The sequence below is a fragment of the Cygnus atratus genome, chromosome 2, assembly GCF_013377495.2.
Source record: "Cygnus atratus isolate AKBS03 ecotype Queensland, Australia chromosome 2, CAtr_DNAZoo_HiC_assembly, whole genome shotgun sequence".
Taxonomy (NCBI): Eukaryota; Metazoa; Chordata; class Aves; order Anseriformes; family Anatidae; genus Cygnus; species Cygnus atratus.
Genome location: NC_066363.1, coordinates 132,124,442 through 132,139,509, shown reverse-complemented (window position 1 = coordinate 132,139,509; position 15,068 = coordinate 132,124,442).

Below are 15,068 nucleotides of genomic sequence, written 5' to 3'. Positions count from 1 at the left end.
ACATTAACACTTTTGTAGTGTTAAAGAAAAATTTAAGATGTTTAAACATTAGAAGTGTTATTCTGTGGCTAAAATGTCCTACAGCACATATTTATTTTGTATTGGTACTAATATTTTATGGAGATAATTCAATATCTATGTTAACTGCTTTAATAAGCTGTCATTAAAAACTGTTTTATCTTAGATGAAATCAACAAACTTATCAAACTTATCAAACTAATCAAACAAACATAAAATTTTAAACATAAAATTTAAAAACTTAATAAAATTTAAAACATAAAATTTTACATACCTATTGAAAGAAAGAATATTGGATATATCATGGGGAGAGAAGGAGGGAAGGGAGTGAGAGAACAGAAAGCTACCAGATAAAATATGTTTTGTCATGGAAAATCCTTTCTCCTTTATATTTTAAATCAATCTTAATGAACTCAAATATGGGCCCCTTTGCTCCATTATATTTATCTCCTATTAAACACAAGGCTTTTTTCCATTTATCACCTTGGAAAATCAAACCATAAGGTTTGTTAGGATAAGAAAAGAATCACAATTATTTTTCATAACACATACCAGTATAGCTGTGTAAATAATATAGCAAGCTCAGAAGCAAATTATTAAAACCAAGCCTAAAACCATGTGACTTACTTGGGATTCTAAGTGAGGTAATGATGTTACATTATATAACTATCTTATCCCATAAAGACAAATGCTCTTCCAGTGAATACCTGAGTACCTTAGAAACCAAGCTAACCACAAATTCCAGAAAGGGGCCTTCAGATAATCCCTCAGATAATTTCTCACCTCAGATAATGTCTCCAGGAAAGGGAGTATGAGAAGAACATTTTGACACAAATGCAAGACAGTCAAATAAAGGTTTAACTTGTATACTTTTCTTTAACATGTTGTGGTTGCAATATATGTGTTAGATATATCTATCCTGGAAACATTTCATCTTGGGACTGACAGATTGTATGTGCTGTCAGTCAGGCTCTTGGAGTTAGAACTGAGCAAGATTTCTTCCTTTTCCTGTTTTTTTTTTTTTTTTTTTTTTTTTTTTTTAAGAATAAGGCAAACTGAAGAACAGAAGCTAGTGACTTTTCCTTTTGTCCAGATCTATTTGTAGTCAGCTATCTCATCTCCTCTGAGTCATCATTTATCATTCACACAGCAAGCTATTTTAATCTTCCCTCATCAGTCATTCCTGTTTACTTCTTAATCATTTTTAATGCATTTCTGTCTTTCTACAGTTTCTGTGGCCTGAATCTGATTTCAGAATTCAGCTGTAGGTATAGTGACAGTAAAAGGTACAGCAGGACTGCTGTCTTTTTCTTCACTTGGCAGCTTCATGATACAGTGAATTGCCTAAAAACAATCTTAGCTATTTTTACTGTCATATGACATTTCAGGCTAATCTCATGTTCACCAGGATTTCTTGGTCTCACTCAGCAGTGTTGCTTCCTCTGTGTTTTTGCTTCCTCTTCAGCTTCATATCACTGTGAGGATTAAATGAACCTTGGCAAGTAAGACAGTCTCCTCCTATCATTTTTATAATTCTAAATTTCCTAATAGACTTCAGCAGTTCTCTCTGCTCTCAGGGGTGTTTACAGTTTCAAAATACAACATCTTCTGAAATTTTAATCAGCAAAACATTTTGGCACTTTAGAATTTGAAGCTATTATGTAAAATTAAGCCTAATAAGGATAACTGTGGTATGGTTAGATGTTTCCTCTACAATAAAATTTTCTTTCTAAACCTTCTTTGCTTTTACTAAGGTTTTTTTTTTTTTTTTTTTTTTTTTTTTTTTTAGGACATGTGACATTAGACATAGTTAGGATAATATAAATTAATTTTTCATATAATTCTTATGGAAAGAAGATTCTTTGGGCAAACATATCTTGCTTTTTTAATGTAGCTTACCATCTTTATTACTTGTGGAATTGTTATGAGAGGTTCATAGATGGCCAGTTTTATTCCACTGAAGCTTCCAAGAAAACTGTTGGTAGCATTATGTAGGCAAGAATTATTTTGCTCCTTTCTGTTTCTTCTATTATTTTACAAGAGTTTGAAATTGGATTTGGGGAATGTCACGGTCCAGGCTGCCGAATACCAAACAAGAAGTAAAGAGCTTCTGAATTGTAATCCTAGCTCTGGTACAGACTTGATAAGAGGCCTTATGCAAGTCACTTAATATCTCCACCTTCTTCTATTTCTTCAGCAACTGGCAATAATACTGATGATATTCCAGCTCAGTGGTGTGTTACATGAATAAAATGAAAGCATGCAAAACACCACAAAAATGCTGCAACACTAGAAAGTTTAATAGGAAGTATACAGCCAGAACTTTGTTTGAGGATTAGTGATGTCTTTGCTTTCCCTGTCCATAATATTTCTACCTATATTTTAAAAAAACCTTTCCTGTATTTTATGTGTATGGTTATTTTAACAACAATTTGCCTCCATATTAGTTGATCGAAATCAATATTTGGTCTGTCATAATGGAGAGAGGTATTTAAGAATACTCAGATTTTGTAATCAAAGGCAAATTAGAACCAGCATTTTCTATTTCATTTACTCCACATTGACCCTTTCAGATGTCTGTCTTGGATATTTACACCAGATGACCATATTGTGCATCTGACTCACAGGAAGAAAAGCTAGTACTGACAACCAAGTAATCCTGATATCTGACCCTAGCTCTGCCAGTAACTTTCCCAAAATGATGCAGTCACCGGTGTATTGTGCTTTTACTTTATCTTAATCTTTTACTCCATTTATTAAGTTTGTCTAGATTTTTTTTTCTTGGTCTTGCATGAACTGTATCTTTAAAACCCGAGTAAATCTGCAAGCAATGTGTGGTAAAACACCACATCAGTGCAGAGCCTTGTTTTAATTGCTTAGCTTATGCAGTACACCCTGAGCCAGTAACCCAAAGTAATAGGCTGCCATTCACCACAAAACACCTGAATGTCTTTCTAGTCTGTTTAGAAAGTCTAGTCTATCTTTTCATACTAAATCTCATGTGCATTTACCAAAGTTTAGGATTACAAAGGTATTCCTGAAACAAGTGGTTCTCTCACCACTGATAGTATGCGACAAGCTATCTGAAATTCCTTTCCTTGACAAACATTACAGTAAATTGTGTCTACAGTGTGGCAATTGAATTTTACCCACATGATTATGAAAATTTCCATCATGTACAAGAAGAATATATATATATAGGCATCTGATGAAGAAAAATATAAGTAAAATTCGAATCTAATGATACTAGGAATCAGCATCCTATTCAGATCTGACTGGAGTTGCTTTTTTTCCACCACAGCCATGCAAACATGGGCTAAGTCCTTTTAAATTTTATAAATAGATTCTCCTGGGTTTCTGCTACATCATAAATATGAATCCCAAACTGTCTGATGATGTTTTTCTCCTTTGTCATCTCATCCTGCAGGCACCTGAATTTTAATTACATTTCAGTTTCTGACATTGAAGCTTACAAGTAGTCTAAGGTTCTGCAGAAATCACTTTAAAACTTTTCAAGGCTGAGTGTCTTGATATATATTTCATGCTTAAATCTGCCCAAATTCACTAACTAGGCATTCATTGACCTGTCTTGCCTGTAGAGACTATTTCAGTAATTTTCCTCTGTCATTTCTATTAAGGACACGAAACTCAGCTGCAGTGCCTTCCTTGTTTTTTAGCTGATAGTTCAATGTTTAGGACATTTTCTGGGAAAATGCAAAACCTAATTCAGTCCTCTGCTGCTGAAAATTAGAATGCGTGTTCTGTCTCCTGAGGGTGTTGTTGGGCCCTCTTAACAATCATTGTAACATGGGAGCTTCAATGTTTTACCTTCTACAGCCCCTTTCCTAGACTATCTTCAAAAAACAATTGACATTTACTTACTAGTTAAGTCTATGGGAATTCTCACGCCAAAAACTTAATAGGCACTTATCTTTTAATGCATAAGCAATTTTAATATCTGTTTATTTGTTTTTCAGTTCTGTGCTGAGATTGGGAATAAATGAAACTTAGCATTGTAACATTGTCATTGTTACTGAGAGATCAGAAAGCCTCCACTATGCCCCATACAAAAAAAAAAAAAAAAAAAAAAAGCTAGGCAAGTTAAGCAATGTATTAAAAGAAATGTGTTCAAATATTGTATATCACAAAGAACTCCAAAAATCATACTATATTTTCATTTTTGTCTTTCAAGTGCATTATAAATATACACAAAATGTCGTCTTTTCCTCTTCACCATTTCATTTTGTGAAAAAACAAACAAAAATTGGATGAGGATGTTTTCTCCAATATTTCTCAGTCTATGTAGTCTCAGCAGTAAGTTCTTCACTGGAGCAGGTAGATACAAGTGAGATTTTAATTTAGCCTAGGATACTAGTAATTCTTGGTGAATCTATGTTTTTAATGTAGTAGACATCTGATGCCCAAACATAGCGATAATAGTCCTTGCTTAGATAAATGTTTTATTTACTTAAGGCTATTTTAGAGAATCATTTAAGCTAACACAATGAAATAACAATATGACGAAGATATTTTGCTAAAAGCATTATCTGAACATTAATCATACATATTAATATAGGTTTGTTTGTTTGTTTTTGATGCAAACCATGCAAAAACCTTTGTCAACATATCTTTTGTAGCAGTATGTTATTTGAGCAAAGGGTGATTTTCCAGGACAATGCCTAATAGTTTCATGTCATCATGTAACTCAGCCACTGTGATCCAAATCTATGTACACTTGAATGCTATAATTTGGTGCTGGCTTTTTATTCTTGTTCTTGGTTAACCCCTTGCAAAGAGACACTTCAGGGGGAAAAAAAAAAAATCAGATACAAGTCTAAGATGTCATTCTTTCCTTGTACTGAATGGAAACAAAACTCTAATATTTTCACCACCTGGCTCCTAAATCATCTGTCTCACATATTCTCTGCTTCTTCCCGCATCTATTTTACTCTGCCAGAGCCTTTTTACATCATTTTTTACTTGAGTCTGTTCTGTTTCTTCTATTTTTCTGAGTCCTTCCTACAACTTTTCCTCCTCCTCAACGTTTTTTTTTTTTTCCTCAGCACTAAAATAAAATTTTCCAGTGCTTTTGTCTTCTCTTCATGAGGGCCTATGTAGACGCTGGCTGATTTATTTATACTATGTGTGTGTGTGTGTGTGTATAAATATATATATATATTTTTTTTCTGGGTTGTACCTAAAAGAGTGTGGTCTTGTAAGCACTGAGTACAGTAGCACCTGAGGTGAACATACTCTGTCATTCTATCAGGAATTAACTTTATTGCTACTCTGAGTGACACGGTGGCCCTGCCAGAGTCAGTGGAAAAAAAAATAATCCTCCAAAACAACATGAAAACAGCAAAATTTTAACTGTAATAAAACTGAATATTTACTTGTCTACACACTTCAAAAAGAACAGCACTGGATCTTTAAGCTGTACAGCATCTTTAAAGACTAGAAAAGAATGATTGTGGTAAAATTGAGCATGCAATACTTGACTTTTTCTTCCCACATTAGATGAACTGGAACAGGGAAAAAAAAAAAAAAAGAAAAAGGAAAATATTTCCACTAATTTTTCAAAACTCAGAGTGTATTATGATTTAATTTGAAGCCAAAGGTTCCAGACCTACAAAGATTATTTTTAGAAACACCAGTGGAAAAGAAATCACTAAAATCCAGAATATTTTAGATAAATATGCTTTGTATATACTATATAAAATATACTTTATTACAGTATAAAGTGTATATATATATACATATAAAGTATGTATATAAAGTATATACTTTATATACTTTAAATATACTCCCTTGGATCACAGGAGATAGGAAAATTTGAGTGTAAAGAGACATCCCTATGAATCTTATATATTTTTTCTATTGATTACATTCAATCTCCTACATCACGTTGTAGAGCTGTAAAGTATCTAGTAGGAGTGCAGTAAAAACTAGTTAAAGTAAATAATTTACAAATGAATAATTTATCCTTCAAATTTTCTACCCTTTAAAGATTTTTTCTAAAGCTCTTGCTGTCATAATATCTAACCTCTAGTCTAAAGGATGGGATTATTAGAAGAATTCATTACTAACATAACTCTGCTTTAAACCACAGTGAATCTTTCATTGACTTATCTAGGGCAGGAAAGAATATAAACTGAAGGGAGAGATTTATTGATGTTTCTATGTTCCCCCCCAAGTGAATATAAACAGATTCACTTTAAGATTTGGTATTTGACAACACGCATTGAGTATTTTTCTTCTTGTAAATATAGATCAGTTAAAAGCAGATTCTTGAAAGCATTTGACTTTCAATATTGAACATTCTATATTTTCTTTATCTAGTTCATCTAGATTTAATTTGTTCTAGTATTACCAACGTTATTGTTTCCTTCCAGTTGACTTTTAGTGTGTTTCTTCCATGAAATTTGCTTAGGAAACTCACATAACTTTGAAATCTTTCACACCAATGAAATTTGTGTATGAGAGTTGAAATACAAAAAGACCACAAAAAGACAGAAGCAAGCGAAGCTAAATATAAATGTGCACTAAATCTATGAAAGAAAGTTGCTTTTGTTATTTCCCTTACTTTAAATGATCAGCTTTAGCAGCTCAAATTGATTATTTTCAGTCCGTGTTATCTTGTCATCCTAACTAATTACAACATGTAATACTGGACTTATCAACAAATATTAATTATTTGACAGAGCTAATCATTTGAAACTAAAACATATTCAGCAGGGACCATCACTGGTCTTTCAATATGCAAGTCTCAGTTCTCCAGCTGCAGTGCATTCAACATTGAGTGTTTGATTTCCATTAGTATTGCTAGTTATTCTCCTAATAGAATAATGTGTTTTAATACTCTTTTTGGAAAATAATTATATAAATAAATATTCCTTAAAAAAGCATCTTATTCCTTTCCAAATGTGCACAGCTGTTTTATTAGTAGTACAAGACCAAGCAGTACATTTGTGTAAGTGATGATAACTGTCAAGGAAAGGAAAAAACTGCTTGTCAATTCTTGCATACGTTACATCAGTCCCTTTGAAGAAAATAATCACTGGAATAATTTTAAATTCTGAGAGTGAGCTGTAGCTGAGAAACATCACTATCGTCATCAATAACTGGTAAAATTTAAAATAATCTTTCATCATTTTTATCCATCCCTGCAAAACAAGAAGAACATCTAAATGTTTTCTCTGAAATTGATTATGTAGTTATTACAGATGTTCTTATAAGCTATTCAACTCCTGATAATTGGGAAATTTTACCAGATGTGGAGTGGAAACCAGAAGGGAAAATCAAGAAGTATAAGTAACATTTTGAAGAGAAATTGGAATAATCTCTGTACTTTTAAGCTAGAACATGTTGAATTTATGTAGGAATTTAAATTTATGTAGGAATCTATATACTTACAGCAAAAAATGTTATGATTTAATGCTTTTTGTTGTTACATTTTTATATTTGTAATTGTAGACAGAGGTAGGACCCTTAAGAAGAAAGAGTATTTGAGGAAATTATTACTAGTCCCTTCTTTCATTTTAATCAACAAGTGACTTTCAAGCCTATCTTTAATCTTTCCATAAACGAAGTTAAGTGCTATCAGCTTCTATAAAATGAAGTGTCTTCACAACAAAATTGTTGATAGTCACAGTTGGAGAAGGATCTGGATGAAATTTCACAACATGGGTATTTCTCAAAAGTAATCTCCTCAGATGTTTCCAATATATTTTATTGACCTATTTCTTCTGTCTGTCAGCTCTTCCAAAGGATATAATAAAAAATAAGTGTAAAGAAACATATTTAAGAGAGAGTGGAAAATTTCCAGCATTTTTTTTAATACTTATTGGTAATCTAAAAATAACAACTTACTATTTGATGCATTTTCCTCTTTTCCCAATATGTTGACAATACTTTGTCATCTTGGATGTCATCATGGATGACATCATGGATGTCAGCTATCCATTTTGAAATGGTGATGTTCTTTTGGAAATTAAGGTCTTTAATAGCAGTCCATGATGAATTAGGAGTTTTGTGTATATGCATCTTCACAACTTCAACAAATGTTGTAGTTCTGCAGCATTTCTTGCTTTCCTTGCTGCAGTGGTAGACCAGAGACACAGAGACCTGTGAAATACTGTGACTAACACCTAAGGCAGATCCTTCAGTCTACACTCTAAGGAGAGTAAAGATGACTGAAACAGTCAAAAATCTTGTTCTCCTTCTTTTCCTTTTTTTTTTTTTTTTTCCTTTCCTGTTTGACCACTAAATCCTGAGGTTTGTAACTTACATATTTAGGCTGTTTTATGTGAGTGTGAAAGGTAACATTAATCTACACAAAGATATGAGAAATACAGGCAGTTTAGTTATAGTTGCTAACTCACAGATTTGAAATAATCTTGTCCAGAAGAACAATTGCTTTGCAAAGCATAAATATTTAGAAGTGTTTCTGCACAGCTTAATATCTGGCTACTGAAACAATTGCTCCCAAGAAGTTACCTAGAAAAAAGGGAAAATATCTAATGTAACATTTTCAATTTGTTCATATATTGGATATGTAAAATTATCTCCCACCTTCAGATCTGGTCTTGGAAAGAGAGTTACAATAGAAAAGCTCTAGGCAAGGCCTATCCTCTACAGGAGGCAAAACTTGCCAAACCTCCCCAAATAAAGTGAGAGGACAATTTTTTCTCCAAGACTAGCTTGCTAAATTGCAGTTTAATTTTAAGTTTCATGCAAAAGAGGCTTAAACATGTAATATCCTGAACCTCTGATAAGTAAATTTATTCCCTGACCATTAGAACTCTATGAAAATGTATCACATCTCTCTCTTGTTTCTATGTCTCTGTAACTTCTTTCCTCAACTAAACTGAGAACTAAAGAAAAACACCTTCAAAACATTAGAAACTGTGCCTTTAGTGGTGCCCTTGGTTTAGGAAGAAGGACAGTTTAAAATATTCAGAAACAATTAGTATTCCATTGTCCTTGATGTAGAATCCTGAAATATAGGAGGTTTTGGAAGAGTGAAATGTAGCAGAATTGTGTAGAAAGCACTGTGATAGCAAATGTGAAAATATTAGCTCTTTCTCAGACAACTCAGCTGTAAGGATTATAAAACAACTGATATGAGCTTGGTTAATGATCCTTTAAATTCTAATATACTTTTTCCTTCTCTCTCTCAACATATAGTTTATGGAGTCAAACATATACAATTTAAAGAGAAGTTACTATATGTATTGAAGTCATGTACAGTGTACTTTTTTCTAGCCGATGATATCTAAAGAACTGTTAAAAAGTAACAACTTTCAAACTGAGGTACAGTTATAGTTATTCAGTAATTATAGAATCAACTAGATGACATAAAAGGTGCCAAAGAATACCTGTTCCATATTTTCATATCAAAATCTGTTCCAGGAAAAAAGTTTGAAGACTTTTCAATTTGTTGCTGATTAAAATGAGGGAAACAAACAAAAACTAATAAAACAAAACAAAAAATAGATAATTCAGGTCAATTTAAAACAAAAATATTTTTTCCCTCTTAGGCCAAAATGAAAAAGTAGTGGCAATATATTGTTTTGGATAAAAGCTAGAAGACCAAAAAAACAAGAAGTCAGACAGTTTAAAACCTTACAGAAAAAAAAAAAAAAAGCTATTTTAGTAAGTGTCTCTCTCTATATATATATTATTCTCTCTCCATTTTTCAAGCTGAAAAAATATGATAAATTTGACATAAGGTTAAGTGACGCTACTTCAAAATTTTTCAAAGAATGTTCCACATTTACAAATTTGCATCACCTCACAAACATTAATGGATTTGCTTTCAGAACATCTTCTGCAAAGGAGGTTTTCTATTCCAGTATAACAATGAACTAGCAAACTTCTGTAATTGTTATTATTGTCTCAGAATATCTTTATATAAATATAGACTCGGTCTTAAGTCCTGATCTAGCACTTACACACAAATGCAATACATAAGAAATATAGATAAAGTGGTTAAAAGAAAGGCTTAAAGGAGAATGAAGATCCTTTGAAGAGAATTAGTCCATTATATCTTCTCATGAAATCTCTCTTATGACTATTTTGTTTCATTCCCTTTTGATATCTGTTAACTAAAGTTGTCACCAAGATTGTTTGTTACAATTTTTCAAAGACCAAGAATGTTCACAGTGTGAGGGCAACTTTAAAAGGATGTACACAAGGTTACCTAGACTTGGATGAACCTTATTCCATTCTGGCTTTGCCTCTTCAACAAGGTTCAACAATTTTTTAAAAAATATTATTATTTATTTTATTTTTTAAGAAAATTCAATCAGTTCAATCCTCCCCAACATTTATACAGTTTATGGTTGCACAGTATGCACTGTAGGTATTTCCAAACACTGTGACATTATACCGTATTTCAAAATAAACGTAAGTACTACAGGCACCATATCAATTGTAAACTTACAGATGGCTGATTGTGAAAAGCCATTAGATAGTCTGAGTCCATGTAGCAGCAATTTCTGACTGAAATAGTGTGATGAATTATACCCACTTCTTACGTCATTTTGGATTTTTTTCTTTCCTTCTAACAGCACTCAGAACAGCAAATGACCTTCCTGTTCCCCATCACAACCCCTCATGACAGACCACTGGGAAAAAAAAAAAAAAAGTAGAAAATATACCCACATGACATTCCTAATTGTTCAGCCTCTCCCAAGTTCCAACCAAATTATTTTCTCATCAATATTTCTACTAATGTTTTCAGTGAATGCTTGTGATTGCATGAGGCTGATATTGCCAAATGCGTCAACCTGGATATAGAAAATTAAAAACATCTGCTGCAGCTTGTACCTGCAGTGCAAAAGGAAGCACTAGCATAGTTGCTCTAGGAGCTACCACAGTCTGGGATTCCCTCTTTTTATCCTGACTGAGAAGAATGGAGCAGGAGCTCTCCACAACCCTCAAGAGCACAGTGTCAGCCATGGGCAACCAGAAGGAAACAGTTTTTCTTCAATGTCATGGTAGGGCAGTCTCTTCGTACCCAAAGCTCCCATCGAATTATTTAAAAGTTTAGGATACTACCTGGTAAGTATAAAAGAATTAAAATTAAAACAGAAACATAACAGTGCTTGATAGAATGATTTGGTTTAACATGATTTCTGGAAATGAAATTAGCTTCAGCTTTTCATCTTTCATTGTCATTTCCTACCTTCCTTCTTTGTGTTTTTTAACAGATGTAACTGCTTCTTTCCCTAATTTTCCTTGATGATCTCTGTTCTCTCATTGGAAATGCACAGAACCTCTTTATTTAAAGATGTTTTTCCCTTCAGCTGACTGCCACTCTGGGACCCATTGAAATAAGGTAGTTAACAAGCAAGGGAATTTGCTGCAGCTGAGCAACTGTTCTTACTGAATAACAGAAACATGTCAGTGTCATACATTAACTATGAAAGCAGCCTTAGACTCAGCAGACATAATCAGAAACTTCCCTGGGTTCTATTTTGTAATGTCACCAGCAAAAACTCTGGACTTCAAACAAGTAACTGCAAAAATATGATATACTGAAATCGAGCTTTGAAACACTAGGGGTCTAACTTTGAAAGGAAACAGAAAGCTCAGCAAAGACAGTATTAAAATGGTTAAAAGCACAGCAGAAAAACAAGTTGAATTCAGGAAAAAAACATTTATAGATGGAGTAATTTTTCTCTCAGGAGTGTGAAAACAAGAAAACAAGAACCTCTCACAAGAAGATTCTTAGGTGCTCTCTCCCTGCCAAAGAAAAAAAGTTCCTTTAAAAAAATTCAAAAGCTTCTGTTTAAATCTATGGTGAGAAATATCACCCATTCATAAACATTCATTATGCACAAGCACAAAAAAATCCCAAGTTAGAAAAACAGTAGAGATACTAAAAACACTGCTTCTTTCACACAGAGTGCATTGTATTTGTCTGTGGTGGAGTGAATCAGGTTTTGCAATAAAAATTATTGCATTTTTTATTCTTTTCTCCTTTGTTGGAACCAGCAAAATAAATGAGTCTGTAGTGTGAGATGCTCATAGTGAAAGCAATAGGACTCCAGAAAATCTATTTCTTCCTTCTCTTCCTATGCTATTGTTACACAGTATGTGGTACTTAAATCAACTTCCTTTTGCCACATAATCACCAGTATTCAGCTTCTCATTTCATACATGGTAAATTTTAGTCTTGTTCTAATTTGCTGGTGTACTGATGGGCATTTTTGGTGAAGTGGTTTTCCTAATTTTCTAGGTCATATACATTGGTCTGGGAAAGTTTACTCTTTATCAACATCTCTTAGAAAACGCAAAGCTATGATATATATATTATGCAAAGATAATGTTACGTACCTTGAAGAATCCAGACCTAAGTGTCTCAAATTTTGACTCAAAATAAGTAGACGCTTCTAATCTCTAATATTTATGTGACTGTTTCTATAGGAAAATAGAATAATGTCTTCAGCCAGCAATACAGCACAAAAAAAACACATTTTCTGAGTAGAGAACTCAGCTAATGTATTGACCAGTGCAATAGCAAAACTTAAGAAAAAATGAAAAATTCTATATGCAAAATATGTTTTGAATGCCAAAGAGCCATTTTTGAAGAAATTAGAAAAAACAGTGACTATTGATACTTAACTGCATGCTCTCTATCCTGGGCACTGAACGAAGTAGTGATCCTGTGGAAATAAGCTACATGGAATAATTTAATCAAAAGACTGCTTAATGACATATAGTCCAAAGCAGGGCAAATTAGAATTGAAAGAATGCAGTGAAAAATCTGGCATTGCCCAACTTCTGAGATCAACTTTGCATCCTAACTAGAAACAAGCAAGTAAACAAACAAACCTCTAAAGACACAATTACTTCAAGCTATAGCACTGATACTAATTCTTTCCAAAGCAGATAAATTCTCAGAGCTTCTCACTGGCAGCTGTACTTAAAACCAAAGTTATTTATTCAAGATTCTTTCTATAGCTATATATATTATTTTTAAACACATATAAGCTTTTTTTTTTTTTTTTAACTTTTCATAAGAGAGAAATTGTCCAGAATTTCATAAAATTGATACTATTTAAACCTTTGTATAAATACCACCATCTCTGGTAACCAAATATAAACATGTTTTGCTATCCTGACCAATATTTACAGTAACAACACCCCTACAAGAAGCATTCTGTATTTCTGAAAATAAATTGAAGGTTTTTTGTTTGTTTGTTTATATTAATGGTTTTGGAATCTGTTAATCTGTTCCATGATAGTCCCTCCCTGCAGTTGCTCACAATGCTTTGACTAAGGAAATTCCTTTTCCACTTGACATTACAATATACCAGTATATAGATGACATCCTGATAGGGAGAAAGAGCCAAGAAAATGTAAGAAACACAACGGAATGCATTCGGGAAACACTAATTGAATTAGGATTGGCAATTCCAGACTCAAAGTGTCAGGGACCAGGGCAAGAGATTAAATTCCTGGGAGCCTGGTGGATTAAAGGATCCACTTCTATTCCTCCAGATACCCTAGAAAAAAATAGAACAGGGACAGAGCCCTTGTAGCACAAAAGAGTTACTACAAGTTTTTGGGAGCTTTGGGTTACTGGCGCCAACATATTCCTGACATTTCCATTATTGCTCGTCCCTTATACAATTTGTTCAAAAAAATAAAATCACGGGAATGGACTGAACAGCATAAAAATGCATTAGAATTGTTAATAAAAGGACTGAGGCTATTCCAATAGCTTGGTCCTATTCATCCAACCAATTCTATCTATGTAGATAAGTGTTTAGTGAATACAGTTCTCATTGCATCCTATGGCAAAAGGAGCCAGAAGGGCTGGAAAGACCACTGGAATTTAGCTCCCACTCTTTCAGCGATACCAAAAGGAGATATTCGGATCTTGAGAAGGGTTTTCTGTCTCTAGTCAGAATGGTAAAGCAAGCAGAACAGATAAGAGAGCAAGGCATTATCATTTGGGAACCTTTCCACCTCCCAGATGTAGTCCATAAGGGTCCAGAATGGGCAATGGCTAGTATTGCCCATTGTAATTCACAAGTGGTATGCTTATCTGGAAGGAATTAATGAAATCATGCCAATTTCCGAGGGTAATATTAAAATGTCTAAATTGCAAAAGGACATAGATGGTACTCTGTTGTTCTAACCTACACCCAGCGAGCCATCTGATTCAAGAAGTGCCCCCTCTGAAGGAAGACAGTGATGTCACTGGTGTATGGTTCACTGGTGCATCATCTCATTAAGGGGGAACAATGAATGGAAATATAAAGCTGTAGCATTAGAATCAGCCACAGAACAAAGATTAAATGAAACAGGTAAAGGGAGTGCACAGGTGGAGGAACTTAGAGCAGTCTTATTAGCCACACAACACGGTGCTAGCAATATTTACACTGATTCATACGCTGTTTTTAAGGGAGCCACCAAATGGATAGGGCACTGTGCAGTCAATGACTGACAGGTAAACAGAATCCCAGTTTGGGAAACTGATAGTCAGAAGCAATTGCTGGAGGTAGGAGAACAAAGGGCACACATGGGCACACCATGCCCATGGGCACACCATGAACAAGGGCACACCAACCACATGAAGTTTAACAAAAGCAAGTGCCGAGTCCTGCACCTGGCATGGGGCAACCCTGGCTATACATACAGACTGGGTGATGAGACGCTGGAGAGCAGCCCCGCAGAGAGGGATCTGGGGGTTGTGGTTGACAGCAAGTTGAATATGAGCCAGCAGTGTGACCTGGCAGCCAGGAGGGCCAACCGTATCCTGGGGTGCATCAAGCACGGCATTGCTAGTCGGTCGAGGGAAGTGATTGTCCTGCTCTACTCTGCGCTGGTGTGGCCTCACCTCGAGTACTGTGTGCAGTTATGGGCACAGCAGTACAAAAAGGACGTGAAACTGTTGGAGAGTGTCCAGAGGAGGGCGACGAAGATGGTGAAGGGCCTAGAGGGGAAGACTTATGAGGAGCGGCTGAGGTCACTGGGCCTGTTCAGCGTGGAGAAGAGGAGGCTGAGGGGGGACCTCATCGCAGTCTAGAACTTCC